Here is a 15,044-nt window from a genome sequence, read left to right as displayed (position 1 = left end):
GGGCCGATCGGCGTTACCGCGCTGTGCCTTAACACTACGCTGTGGTGGAGCTGACGCGTCTTCTTCCGAGCTCCGGCTGCGGGGAGTCGTGCTGCGCTCGGCCACTTCCCTTCCTCGCTGCAAGTCTTAGACCCTTCTTACCTTTGTAAAGAAAAATGCAACCGTGTGACTTGTGAATGTGTCGATTTGATTTTTTTTTTTTCTTCTGTGTAGCCATTCCTTGCCCCGAGAAGAGCACACTCCCACTGAGTTCAGTTAGCCCCTTCCTTGCCTGTAAATACAGTGTTTTGTACAAGTCTATACGAAGTGGAGATGCTCCAATAAACTGAGGTATTTTCTAATACTCTGGCTGTGTGGTTCTTCGTGAGCTTCTGTGCAAGCGTTCCTGACCCGGGAAACCTGCAGCACAGGCACCCAATGCCCTCAGCTCCTCCAAGTAAAACACTTGAATTCGGGGCGGCTCCACCCTGCTGTTTTGGGCACCCTTAAGAACACAGCCAGGGTCCAGGGAGATCCAGGACTGAGGCTGAGCGTCACACTAAGCCGTTCTTGAGGCAGCTTCCCACCCGGAATCCTGTAGGAGTCAGCCCCACAGCCCCACAGCCTCACCCCCCCCCACGTTGGCATCAGACTGGCAGGAGCTTATTCTGCTTTCCCTCCAAGGGCAGGCAAACAGGCCTCAGGGAAAAAGCAGAAAAAAACCAAACTCAAATAGTTTCCAGCATCCAAAGTCCTGCCTGGACACGTGGTGGACACGTGGTGCAGCGGGTTTTACGCAGCACACAGCTGCGCTGTTCCTGGCAGCTTCTTTCTGCTGGAGACAGGAGGATTTTAATTGCTTCGCAATCTCACCACTGAGCTTCAGAGGCAGCGACGGCTGGCGGAGCTGGCGTATCGTCCAGGGCGCAGCAGAAGCGGAGTTAAGGAACATTTTTATATCTGTGCTTACAGAATGCTGCAGCAACGTAAAAAGAAGCGTTTGCTGCGGTCCCTCGCTGACCCCTGAGCGCTGGCACGTGGGTGGAGACGGAGCGGGTGCCAGGGCGTCCCCACAGCTCTCCACTCTGGCAGAGTCCTCAACGCCGCTTCGGGGAGAGAAACGCTTGTTCTGGTACAGTCTCCCCGAAAGCGTTTGCAAGATGGGCGGGTAAAGGGCACGGCTGCCTCAAAGCGCTTCAGTGCTAGGAGCTGGCCGGCTGCAGCGGGGAGGGCACCCACCCTGCTCCCCAACCCCAGGGCTGGAGGAAAAACACCTCTGGCTAAGGCACGTTGCAGCTTGCGCACGCGGGCAGCCGACTGCAGGCCCCAAACCGCGTTGCTGTGTTTCTCCCCTGAAGTCGCCCAGACTCGGCACTTCTGTGCTCCCCGGCAGCAGCAAGAACGTTGCCACAGGGCACAACTCGCAGCTCTGAAGCAATCTGCTGCTTCTGTGTCCCAACCGCACCCTGCTAAAGCCCCTGCTGCCTGCGGGTCTTCCCTCCCCGCACACACTGCCCCGGTTCCTGCAGCTTTTCCTACCTCTGTCCGGACGCCCGCTCCTGTCTCATCGCTGCGGGGGATGCGGACGAGTCCCGCGCCGGCTGCTCCTTGTGTGCAGATGAGCTGTCTGAGCCCCGCAGCCCCAACCAGGCCGATGGTATCACTAGAAAAGAAATGGGGAAAGAGGAAAAAAGTCAGCCAAACCCCAAAACTGCTTCTCCCCACCTCCCAGTCCAGCACAGCTCAGCCGCTGCCATCAGTAAGAGACCAGAAACCTGTCCTGGGGGTTACAGCTGCCTTCCCTCGGCTGGGGCACTCGAGGGTTTCCAGCTACACGGTGCTGGAGCGGGAGATCCCTTCCAAAACAGCAGCGGTTGAAGAGATACTGCACGGACCGGTAGTCGGCCACAGAGGCAAGTTCATCCCCGAATTCCTGCAGGCATCGGGCAGGTGGTGCTGGACACTGAACGGGACTCACCAGCCACAGGTTGTCCAGAGCCAGCTCCCTCCGCGCTGCAGGCTGCTGTCAGGGCTGGGGGCCGTGCGGGGCGTCTCTTGCACAGAGAGGATAAGTAGTTTGTAAATGAAAGCATGAATGGTTTAATTCCACAGCGTTCCAGTTTGCAGTTAGCCCCCCCAGACACATGCCCCACAAAGGATCTCCCTACACTTGAGGGCTTATAGAGGATATCCAGGAGATGCCTGGGATAAGAGGGTGCCTGACCGAGGACTCCACCCCAGTTCTAAATGGGGGACGCTGGAGTCCCACACCCCGGTCCCGGCCTCCTGGATTCAGCCAAAACTCAGAGCCCCAGCCTGGAGCCAGCGGGACCGTACCCAGAGCCATGCCAGCCGCCCCATCTCGTGGCAGATTTGGGAACACCAGTTCCTCTGCGTACGACGCCAGGACCTGTGCACCCTGCCCAGCACGGCATTGGTAGCTAAATATCCCAGCCAGCCAAATCCAGCCCTCCTCCTGGGGATATACGGTCCTCCCCGAGCCAGCCACACAGGGAATCTATCCCGTTTTCTCCTCGCATCGTTTTACTCGCCACCGGGTACGCCCAGTCGTGCCTGCTCCCCCTCGTGCCCCGTCACATCAGCTACAGAACAGTCCAGCCTGGACGGGAGAGAGGAGGAGGAGGAGGAGGAGACCAGCTCACCTGGAGGCGTGGAAGCCGTTGGCCCCCCGGCACCTGCACGCAGGGGAATTGCGGTGGGATGTTTCATCACCTGCCGAGCGCAAGGTGCAATGTTTACTCGCTGTCCGTTGCGCCCACACGTGCAGCTTCGGGATCCTGCCTCAGCCAGGGGGACATCTGGGCCGAGCAAGAAGAGTGCAGGAGATCCTTTTCCAAACAGAAGCGCGAATCCTGTGCGAGCAAAACCAAACGGAAGCGTGTTCAGAAAGAGGTTTTGTTTTACCGAGCGCAGCATCACCCACCACGGCGAGGTGCGACGCAGCGCCTCTTTTCCTCCCTAAAAGCCCTACGACGGGCCGGCACTAAGCACACGAGGGGCTTTGCGGAAGCCAGCTCAGCCCCAGGCAGATGCCCAGGGTGGTCTCCGAGGGGCTGGCTCAGCCTCGCAGCCTTTCCTTGCACGCGCGTGCCGCAGCACACAGAGCAGCGGTCCTCCTCAGCCGTCACTGGAGACGGGCTCTATGCTAAGTGTCATCTGCCCTGAATTATTGGGGTGTGGGGGGGATTTCTTAAAAGCCTTTTTGGCTCAGGCATCAAATTCATCCTTGCTTCTGCCAGCACGTTTCCTTCGTGCCCCAAACACACACACGTAACCGGGATCCGATTACCTGGGAAGACTGCGCTCTCTTCTGCTCCAAGCAACCTCTCGGTGAACCTGCGATGAAGGGCTCCTTCCTCCCACCACTGCAGCTCACAAACGTCAACCCAGCTAGAGGGGGGCGATTGCGAGCCTCGTGTAACATCATCCGACGCACGAGGGAGGCGAGCAGAGACGAAAACCCCGTGTTCGCTCTCGGCATCGCTTTGGACATGCGTTTACTGTGGCTGTAACTCAAGAGGAGTCTTGTTTGGATTATGGTCTTGAGGGCTTCGGTTTGGCAAAGGGGATATCAGAGAAGTGGTGGGGAGCCCAGAACATTAATGGATGGCTCAGCTACGACTCCAGCATCACCTTCCCCTTGTCGGAGAAAGGCCAGTGCCCTTAAATCCGCCCCCAGGGTTTGATAACCTGGGCTGCAGTATTTCTATTGTGCAGAGAAAGGAGCGATTCCCCCCGGCAGAGAGAGGGAACTGGCATTACAGTGACCACCCCCCCCCAAAGCTTTGCGAGGGCTCACTGCTTTAAAGCGGTGCGACAACTGCTTTGGATCCCTCCTGGACCAGCTTTTGTACTCACCATCTCCCAAGGACTGGTAGGTACCGACACGGAGCTGCGACTCCCTCCCACTCGAGCAAGCTAATATTAGGGGGGTCTAAAACCTCCACCCACTACCCCCCGGCTTGTAGAGGAGTCAGGAGAGAAGTGAGGAAGTGGCAGAGCACCCAGTTCTCATCCTGGGTGCTGGCAGCCGACACGCGGGAGCCCCGGGAAGGGTGCAGAGAGGCTGAAGGGAAAGGTACTTTCCTAAGAGGATCCGGTTCCCTTCTTCCTGGCAGCTGCCCCTCTCTGTAAGCCCTCTCACTCATCCCACATTTCTCCCTCTCTACCCAAGCCCCACGGTACAGGAACGGCTGCATCTGCTGAGCCTTCCCCCGGCACCTAACGCAGCTTCCCTCACCCTGGCTGGGGCCTCCCTCCGTGGCCGTGCTAGAAAGGAAAAGGTAACGAGGAGAAGCTCTCCGCTTCTCCTTCCAGGAGGCACCTCGTGGGACCGGAGCCCTGCAGGCTCTGGACTCCGGTGGCGAGGCAGAAGCGATTTCTCCCCGCCATTCCCCAGCCTCGCATGAGAGCACAGAAATCTTTCCCCTCCCGCTCTTACCTCCCTGGTATGTTAATATAATATTATAATATTATATATATTAATAATAGGCTGCTTATTGCAGCCTATTAGAGCGAGAAGAGGAGGAGGAGTGCCAAGAGCGGCATTTCAGCAAGAGGCAAAACATGAAGTTAAGGATTAGCCCTGCCTCGGGGAAGCTGGGAGACGTGCAAGGGGCAGGGGGGGCTCTCTGGATCCATCCAAACCAGACAGGTCCTCTGGCTATCGCGCAGCCATTTCACAGGCGTGTTCCTCTCCGGTGCTCCCCTCTGTGCAGGCTCTTTCCTTCAGCACCCAGGTGATGACCAGGAGTCTCCCGAGGGCCCGGCACACCTTGTCACAGCACTAAATTAGGACAGAAAACCCCTCCTGGTTGCAGGAGGGCCACCTCCAGAGAGCATCGGGGGAACCAAGATTCACACAGCAGCAGGTGGGAGAGAAGCACCCCAGGAACTGGCCCGCCAAAGGTCCGCTTTGCCCCGCGGCAGTCAGTACAGAAGGACTGCTCAGAAACCTCAGCTCCCGCTCCTACAGAAACCAGCCCTTCGTAAGGATTAAAAATTAAAAAAAAAAAAAAAAGCGAGAAATAAATCAAAACAGCCAGGTCCCTGAGCTCCCACCCCACTAGATGTCCCTCTCGGCCAAGGCACAAGGGCTCCCGAAGCATCCCAGGAAGGAGGTCCAGGGAAGCGGGGAAGGGGCAGGTCTGCAGGCTGCAAGCCCCAGACCCCTCTCCCGAAGGCCAGAGGGGAGGGAGCCAAGAGGAGAAAGAAAGAATGAGTGGGCAGGGAAGGGAAACAAGCGTAGGCAGCGCTGGATGGAGAACTGAGCTGGGCAGCTCGCAGCAGCTGGCCTTGCCTGCAAGGTGCCTAAATACTTGGGGGGGGAAAAGCAGCTCTGAATCAGCCTGGAAAGTCCCATCCTTCGGGTTAAAGGTCCAAGTTGAAGAGTTTGCTGACAGCTAGCAGCCCACTTGACTTTTTTTTTTTTTTTCTTTCCTCCCCCCCCCAGTCCGCCAGCAGTTCCCAAACTATTCCCCCTCTGCAGGCTTTCAGCCTCAGCACTCGGAGGTGTCAGAGGAAACAGTCCTCCACTTGTTTCACATGAAAAGAAACCAGACTCCATATGCTGCGTTTCATTTTGATGCGGTGCATTTCTGACACCGCGGGATTTAAGCAACATAAACCCAGCCCTGGTTTGTACTCGGAGCTAGGAGGGGTGAAACGCCGCTGAACCGGGGATGGGAACCGTTAACAGTCACACCGAGAAGCGGCAACACAAGGGCTTTGTATAATCCAGCAGCAGCTTGGAGATGGAGCAGAGTCAGACTTGTCCCCAGGCACACAAAATATAAGAGGGTCTGACATTTGCGTCTGATTGCACCGGTCGTCTTAGAAACTGTGAGAAAAGTAAAGAGATCGGGGAACCCAATGCAATCATCGGGGGCAACCTCTCACCCCAGGAAGACAACACAAACAACGGGGTCAGGGAACAGGGAGCCGAGAGGATTTCACAGTGCTGGGAGCTATCGGGATACCTATGGGGGCAGGGGGGGGGGAAGGAAAGGCTGCATCCCCTGGAAGTGAACCCAGGCAAGGCTGCCTGGAGGTCAGCAGCCCGAGCGGCCGGTCCCAAATGGGAACAGATGACTCGCAGGAGGTAAGCCACCAGGAAAGCACGCCAGGTCTTCGGGAGGAATTACAGCTGACGAATCAAAGGAAAACATTCCAGACTATTGCTTGGAAAGCCTTCTCGCACAGCCTGGCTGGGGCAGCCCAGCTGCAGAGCAAGAGGACCGGGCTAGGGGGCTGCCTCTGCGCCCTGAGCTACGTGGACCATCTTGCTCCACAACCCTGCTCTCTTGGATGCCGCACGCTATTCCAGGCAGTTTCACACCCACAGCAGTGCTTAAAAAGCCCTTTTGGGGTCAAAGAGGATTTGACCCAGGGCACATAAAGCATTTCCTCCTACTCTTTTTCACCTGAAAGGTTTCATTTTTCTCCAGACCAAGGCATTAAGGCTCAGCCTTGCTCAGAGAGATGCCCCGCAGGGCACCAGACCGACACACCGCAGAGGGCAAGCCGTACAGAAACGTTCTCTTTGTGCACCCCGCCGCCGTGCTCCGGCCACGATCGACGGGCACAGCAGCCGCAGCCCCCGCTCTGCTCCGTGCCCGGGCTGCGATTCACTGGATGACAGGCGGCACAGCGCCTGCCACCCGCCCGGCCCCGGATCTCGCGCCAGCTCTCCTTCCGCCTGGCCGATCCCCGCTCCCCCGCCTCCCGCCCTTCTGCTTGGCTGGCCCCCGGCGTCGATGCACGCCACGAGTCCCCTTACTCGCTCTTGGTTGGCCCTTCTACCGGCAGATCTCCTTTGTGCTCGCGAAAACCAGCCCCGCTGCCTATATCTCAGCATAGGGGATCGTGTCCTTCTTTACATCCGTTATGTCAGGTGTTTGCGCACTCCTGCGCTGAGCATGGCAAGGTTTAGGGGAGACCTCGCTTCCTTCTTGTCCGGCATGTGCACAGCAAACCCAGTGGGCATGCAGAGCCCGCATGTTGCCCTAGAGCTAAAGGGGGGGAAAAAACCTCTACAGGCATCTTAGGGCTTGTCTTATCTGGGAGAGAACAGCCTTTCGCACACACACACGTGCCTGCCCACCAGTAAAGCATCAGTTCACGCTATCATGTGCTGTAACGCTAACCTGTCCCCACTACTCATGAGCTTTGAAGAAAGCAATTAGATAAAGAAGCAGCTGTGCAGCATCCAACATCCCTCACAAACCAGTAGGCTCAGTTCTCACCTCCTTCCTCCAAACCATTTTAGGGCTTGCAAAGCATGAAAGCAGCAAGTTATCTTTGGCCTTCAAATCACCACTTGTGATTGTGAAGTAATAATACATCTGTGCCAGCAGGGAGAATCACTTCACGTGCCACTGTCTGTCTGCCGATTTGTTTCCCACACGTATTCCCCAGCTTGCTGATGGGGAGATGAGCAGGGAAAGAAAGAAGAAATTAAATCCAGCACAGCGGCCAAGACCGTAAGTGGATTGTCTCCATAACATCCTTCAACAACAATGATCTCAATCCGCTAGGCAGACTTGCTACCTCACAGTTACTCAAACTCTTATCTTATCGTGGCTGAAGGCTCACTGTAAGTGCCGAATGCCTCGGCCCCGCTTAGTTTCTCTGCCCAGCAACTCCAGTCTGGATTGTGCTGCTGAACTGGGGCTCCGCAGCCTGGAAGGGCAGGTTCCCCCCTTCCTCCCTCCCTCCCCAGGCCCGGATCCTGGATGCACTGGGTGAAGCAGCTCCCATCTCCCGTCTCCTGAGCGTTGGGCATGACCCCCATAGCAAGAGGGAAATACCTTTTCTCCCCTCCGCCCCTCGGGAAACATCAAGTGACACTATTTACAGACACGGCAGCCGCCGCGGAGCTCCTGGAAGGCGCCTGACCAAACACGTGCCGGCATCCCGGCTGTCTGGCGCGGTTGGCAGACATCTCGGGAGAAACCCAGGGCTGAGAGAGCAAAGCGGGGACTGAGGTGTGCTGGGTGGAGGGTCTGCCCAGGTTTGGGGGCACAGACTTTGGCAGAAAGGCAGTAGGAAAGCTCCGGGGGAGCAGGTTCCCAGCAGCTGCCACTCGACACGGAGCAGACAAGCAAACCACCTGTGCAGCGAACCAGAGCTTGCACCTAATCCTGCACTTTCCCTCCCGGGGCTCACAGCGGGGACAAGAATGACAGCAACTTTTATAATTCAGGAGCACACACAGGGAACGCGAGATGCTTTGGCTAAGCCAGCTCTTACCGTCACCTCATTTAAGTCCAGCTGTCGGATGGTTCTGCTACTCTGAGATAGGGGCTTGGGCTTTCTCCAACGAGATAGGAGTCTCTGGCCACACACCGATGACCCTAAGATCAAGAAGGCACATTAAATGCCCATTTTTAAGCAGATGAAACTGGACAGAGTCCTCTGGCCTCAAGTCCATATACAACTTGGCAGGGAGGTTCTTTCACACAAAGCGTACGGAGTTTTTCCCCTACCTTGCTCACCCCAACAAAGTACAACCCCCTCAGCAAGAAGAAAACGCCAGACCCCGATTTCCGTATTGCCAATAGATGAACCTGAAAAGGAAACAGAAGAGCAGCCTCTCGGTAAGCTGCAGGAGACAGAAGACAAGCGTCAAGCCTTGCAGTTCCAGACTGAGTTTTGGCAGTGGTCGGCATCGCACTGATGGAGACCTTGTTTCTATTCAGCATTGGGCATCTATTAGGCCTAGGCAGAAGACAAAGCATCCACCCTGCCGCATTTGCGGCCTCTCTTAGAGCAGTCCAGAGGACTTCTTTACGGGTCACCGGAGGCAGGTAATTGCCCCTCTGAACTGCCAGGTTTAAACATGCACGACAGAGAGGGTGGCTGTTCCTCCAGAGCAATGCAGCCGGCAGCTTCTGCTCAAGAGAAGCCCAGAGAAGCCCCTACGGGACACGACGCTCTGAGCCGCAGCTCAGTTGTTTCCTTACAGTTGCGCCAGGGGAGGTTTAGATGGGACATCAGGAGAAATTTCTTTACCGAAAGAGCGATCAGGCCTTGGAACAGGCTGTCCAGGGAAGTGGTGGAGTCACCATCCCTGGAGGTATTTAAAAGACGGGTAGATGAGGCGCTTAGGGACATGGTGTAGTGGGCATGGGGGTGTTGGGTTGATGGTTGGACTCGATGATCTTACAGGCCTTTTCCAACCTTAACGATTCTATGACTCTTACCAGGAGCACTAGTGTTTTAGTGCTACAAACAACTGCAGGACTGGTAAATCCACCTTGGGACCTGTTATCTGGAACGAATCCTTTCTGTGGCACATGCCAGCGCTGCAAGGCCTCGCCTCAGCAGAGCTCTCCAGCGATCTTTGTGGCAGCCCAGCTTCTTCGTGCAAGCACAGCTGGCTACAGACACAGCAAGAGGCTCGGAGAGCACGCGGAGAGGGTAACTAGCGGGAGAGAAAGACATTTCGTGACACAACGAGTGAACGGACAGCGTCTTTCAACGTGAAACTCTATACCCAAGGCAGCATTGCTCCTTAGAGTAACAGCGTCCTGATCTAGAGTTGGCACAGGTGAAATCTTTCACATCTGCTGCACTTACAGTAAGAAGGATGACAGCTTCTTTACGAATACACAGAGCTTCCAAAGAAGAACAGCATGGAGGGTTACCTTGGAGACTGCAGTAAGCAACGTGCTGCCAGATGACTGGGTCTCATACCACAGCAGGCACTTGCCAGAAGGGTGATCTCAGCCGTGTGCGCTGCATTATCAAACATTCCTGGAGGAAAGACTGAATCTGAGCAAGGACGGGGTGAATCAGGCCGCGTGGAAGGTGGTTCTTTATGTTACCATTAGTCATGTTCTTTTTGGCTCTGCCCCCCCCAGCATGGCCACAGTGCTCGTCAGAAGGTAGAAACCTCTCTTCCCCGAGAAAGCAGCAGTTCCTCCCTTTGCACGCAGAGGTTAGCTGGGCTGGTGCGCGGCGCAGGGCTGCGAGGGCGGCACAGACCCACCAGCCGCCCTCCATTTCCCTGGCAGAGGTGCGAACGCACCATCGCTCCCTATGCCTGGTGCAGCCGGGGTAGAAAGTGAGGGTCGAAGACCCCACTGCTCACTTCAGATAAACCATGAAACAGCTTCCCAACCGACCCTCGACAAAAACCGAAGCTTCCCATCGCATGAGTTATTACACTACCACAGACCTCTTAACCACTAGCAGCTTTCTGCCCTGCCCAAAATATTTCTGGAATTATCCTAGTGGTGGACCACTGGCCTTGCTTCTAGTTTTGTCCCTCGCACGGCCACGCTTTAAACATTTATCTCCCTCTTCTTGTGCGGGCTCCCACTTGACAGTGTATCCGAGGTCTGATCCCACTCATCTTTCATGGAAAATGGCTTTATCCCGTCATGACCGATCTATTTAGCAGACGATATTTTAAGAATTACTTCAGCATTACAGTCAAGCTACTGGTTACACAGCATTGGCAGCACAGACAGGATAAGCAAAGAAAGCGATCCATGGGAAAATCCTCAGCTTGTTAAGAAAAATCAAGCTTCTTGACTAAGTGCTAGGCACAAGCAAAGCTTAAAATAAAAACAGTAGTTACCACGTGTTTGGTTTGCCATTTAGTTCAAAATTTCAGGGGCGATCTTCCCAGTTTCCACTAGTTGTAGGTATGCTTATATTCTATAGAAGAAAACCTCCCACAAACCTGTAACTCCTATAAAGGACGACAGCTCTCGGTACTCGGTGCGACCTACACTATCAATGCTTGTCAGTCTTCAAGATAAGTGTCACCATCGTGGCACCGTAACATTCTGCTTTCAAAAGCTTTTTTATTCAGGAACATGCGTCAAAGCGACCCAGAAAGAGTTAACCGGTACTCGAGTAATTTGATGAGCGTTAACCCACTGTAGCTTTGCGCTTCCAGTTTGAGGCTGGAATCAAGGAGGGGAACAGATCAGGAAAACATCTCTCATGGTGAGAAATCTGCCAGGCTCCCAAGGGAAACGATGAAAACCCTGCTGCTTGAGTCACTTAAAACTGGACCCAGTACAGGAAAATCTAGTGTAGGGAACAAGCCTTCCCCCATCGGGGGAAAATGGAGAAGTTGGATGACCTCAGATCTTTCCCATCTCCAGTTTTTGTGGTTCCAGGAGTTTGCAGAGGCGACAGCTTACACAGCACAGAACAGGTAAGTCAGATGATTAATGGTTGCTACCAAACCTGCCAGAGTGAGTCAACCCCATCAACACAGCTCACGCAACAGCATTTGGGCCCTGGACTGCTAGGACTGCCCTCAGCTTGAGGTGAGGCTTCCAGCGAGAGAAGAAACTTCAGCATCCACAGGAAAAGCCTATGCAACAGCCAGGACAACAAAAAGACAGCGAGTTTACAGCAGCCGCCTTGGAGGCTTTTTATCTCGACTGATCAGATCTCCAAGCTCAAACATTTGGGACAGAAGTTATCCGACAAGGAATTCACACTTTGCATAGTGGAAGTGTGACGTTTACGTGTTTTCAGACAAATTCTTCCCATTGCTTACTAAGTCGGAGGCTTCAGAAAAACTAATAGTCAAGGAAACAACCCCAGTAATACTGCACTGTTTTTTTTGTTGTTGTTGAAGAGCCACACACTTCAGAAACAGACTTCGCAATTACTGGCTGGGGCGAGGAAGAAAACTCCACTAGGAAGAGCTCATTCCCTGATTAATATCAGCCTCTCGTGCTTTCTTTTGAGACAACTGCTGCTAACGCCTGGAAGATAGTGGCCTAGACAGATCATTAGTTTCCTAGCAAATCCCAGCGAGCACAAGATAACTCGAACACACGGTTCATCCATCAGAGACCTGCACCGGCCGCTGCATTCCCCAATACACTAGCAGATAAACCCACAGAGAGAAATCAACCCTCTGAGCCTGCCTGGATCTCTGGAAGGCAGCAATTGCCCATGCAAGGACACTTGCCCTTGACAGAGACTTGGCAGAGCAGCCAGGAGGTCTATTACTACTGTCGTTCTAGCAGAGAGCCAGCCTGCCTGTTAAAACAAGGTATTTGCAGGATGATGAATTCTGATTTCAAGGTAATTTATAGCCTTCGTAAATAAACAGGCTTACGGCTGTTTAAACAGCGTTTAAACAGTCGTATACAATAGCCCTGGGCAAGCACACTGAAGAACAGAAGAGTTGTCCGAGCTGGGAAGAGGGAGCCGAGGAAAGCAAGTGAAACTCAAAACCCCGTCAGAAATAAAATTCTTCCCCTCTCAAGAAGAACACCTCACTCCACTCCCCCAAAACATCGTTCTCGCTCACCTTTCTACCCACATCTCCGTGCCAGAAACCCAAGACATCTTTAATGCGACAGGGTATCGTGTCACCTTTCCCCGCGTGCCTTTTAGGCTGCTCGATCCAACTTGCTGCACACGAGTTCACAACCAATTCCACCCCTCCTGTTTGGGCAACGGTATACAATAAAAATTGTAGTTATAACTTTTGCTTTTAACTTCAAAGTTAAAAAAGCTTTTGCACTTTTTCGTGCATTTTGTTGGGGTTTTTTGTGTGGGTGTTTGTTTGGTTGGGTTTTTTAAATGGAAAGCCTGCAGACCGGTTTAGACACCAAATTAAGATGCCTTTGAAACCAGGGTCGTGGGGATCCACTTCACCTTTGTTCTGTTACCAGGGGTGCTGTTTTAGAGGGGCTGCATGTTCCACAGCACGACTACAGCCATGGTCATTGGGGCTGGGGCAGAGGCAGGGAAGGAGCAGAGATGTCCTTTGCTTCATTTTAGATGTATTCCTGCAGGCAAGCTGCAATAACCTGCTATACCAACAATAAGAGAAATTATTAAGGGATGGAGGCACCAGCCTGGGAGAAAGCAGCTAAAAAGTGCAAGAAAGGAAACAGCCAGCCTACAGATACTGAAACACACTAATCCTCTGGACAGTGGAATTATTCTGGACAATGCAAGGGACTGGATATTCCCTAGCAGTCATGGGATGAGAGGAAAAGGAAAATTTCAGCTGCCTACCAAGGACTGCTCCCAGGAGGAAGGTTCAGATGAATCTCTTCTTCCAGGGAAGGGACAGAGCGTTCTCCCTGCAACCAGCTTATCACCCCACCGCGGCACGCGGGGGAATATAGGAACAGCCCTGCCGCGGCCAAGAGCACGGAGGAGATGAACTCATTCCCTCCCCCATGCGCTTGTTCCTATAGATCAAGCCTCTCGGAATATTTATCCCGTGTTTCGATCATGCCTATGGGCCTGCTTGGCTCGCCGTCCTGAAGGGATTACAAGCGAGGAAAGGTAAACTGCTAGCCAAGAGTGGCAAGGTCTCTGGCCCCACACAGCAGCTAGGGTATGTTCAGCAAGACTCCCACCCCAGGCAAAGCTGTTGCAGACTCGGAGCAGGATGCCCTGCCGTCTGCTGCTGGGCTTGCTGGCACCTAGGGACGTGGTCAGAGCAGCAAGGAGAGCTCAGCAAACTGGAAAGCTGTTCCAACCATACCTTACGCCGCGACTGAAGGAAAGCACGAGTTAGAGACAAACAGGAGCCACGGATGAGGGAGAAGGCAGTCTTGTCCATACAGGATCTGAATAGCCTCTCTTGGACAAGAGACAGCTTCTATGCCAGCCTTGTCGAATAGCCTCAGGCAATCCTCTCGGCCCCTCCGCTTCCTTCTCTAAGACAGGACAATACTTCAGAACCACCTTTGTAATGAGAAAACACACAAGACATTACTATTACAGCAGATGACCTCATACAGACGTGCAGAAGGCTTCACCCCAGCAAATACGTTTCACAGAGATGACGTTTCCTCACCTGAGGAAACAGCGCAGGGCTGGCAATAGCTCCCAGGAGCCTGAAGCGTTGGTCCTCCCTCTCTAATTACTGCGTTTCACCCAAAGCGAACACAGCTCACGCTGTGAAGGCTGCCAGGGCTGCCCATCCCTCCCTCGCCCAGCAGGAAGGGTTCACGGATAGGTGGAAGGAAAAGCTGAGCACATGTCCCGGTCCTGGCCCAGAAGGTTGGCATCAGAGTTCACAGGTTTGGATTTGGAGCAGAATTGCCACAAAACTCGGAGAAGCTCAAGGTACAGCCTGTGTCACGTCTATACATGTGCTATGCTTATGTCTGAGCCAACTGGAAGTCCTGTGGCTGCATTAACTCGGTGCCAAGTTGGCACTAAAGGATCCCACCTCTTAACTGAGTTCACCACTGCTACAGGGTGCCAGTTCAGACCTGGTTCACGTCCAAATGTCTCTGAACGCGGGCAACACGAACATGCATCTACCTGCAAAATACCATACAGAGGCATCCAGAAAGTCAGGCTCTCCAGGGACACCATCTCAGTCTCCCGAAGGCTAATTCCCCAATATCCTGGAGCGCCCTGCCCAGAGCGCGACGAGCCACGGCAGCAAGTTACCTAAAGTCACAGGACACACACGAAAGATAAATTCAGGTTTGCTAAGGCTTCATCTCACATCCGACCCACAACCCCATCAGAATAGCTAGGGTGCCTAACACCAGGCTAGGCACAAGCTGGTGCCACACAAAATACCCAGAGACACCTCTGACTGATTTACTGTCTCTTCTTTCTCAGAAAGAAAGAGAGGTTTAGGATATTTCCCAAACCTTCCCACCAGATATCTGGTTTCTGCTCGCAGGCGTAGGTGTTACTGAGAATCACTGCTGCTGGGAAGAATTGTTCAGCAAACACACTTTGAACAGGATCCATATAGAAGAGGTTTGTATTTCCTGAATGGAAACGAAACCCCTTTATATAGGCTGGATTGGAGAGTCAATGGCCAAACTGTTCCCTTCAGACCTTATTTTCTTTGGACCTTGAGTATACCCCACATGAGACATCTGGCACAGAGCTTACAGGATACAGTTTGCTTTGGCACCGGCTGGGGTTTGGAGCTCACAGTGTTTAAATAGGATTTTATGAATTGAACAGTCTCGCTCTCCTCTGCAATGCTTCAAATTAAGGTTTCCACATATGCCTTTAATAGAGATTCACTAAGACACTTATTGCACGTTAAATAAACATCACTCAGTGAAATA

The 15,044-nt window shown here is 53.6% G+C and overlaps 1 long non-coding RNA gene across 1 annotated transcript; it reads right to left on the bottom strand.

The window, feature by feature from the left end:
* Position 1: 1 nt before the first annotated feature.
* LOC142092707 (uncharacterized) lies at positions 2 to 14,612 on the bottom strand. Its single transcript, XR_012677157.1, has 8 exons — positions 14,272 to 14,612; positions 13,484 to 13,686; positions 9,648 to 12,797; positions 8,487 to 9,424; positions 8,251 to 8,354; positions 1,958 to 2,852; positions 1,519 to 1,642; positions 2 to 141 (listed from the first exon to the last, which is right to left on the bottom strand). It is a non-coding gene; the product is annotated as an uncharacterized LOC142092707 (long non-coding RNA).
* Between the last annotated feature and the right edge of the window lie 432 nt (positions 14,613 to 15,044).

Source organism: Calonectris borealis, chromosome 24 (genome assembly GCF_964195595.1).
Source record: "Calonectris borealis chromosome 24, bCalBor7.hap1.2, whole genome shotgun sequence".
Taxonomy (NCBI): Eukaryota; Metazoa; Chordata; class Aves; order Procellariiformes; family Procellariidae; genus Calonectris; species Calonectris borealis.
The sequence above is the reverse complement of the archived record's forward strand: the minus strand, read 5'-3'. Positions and strand labels throughout refer to the sequence as shown.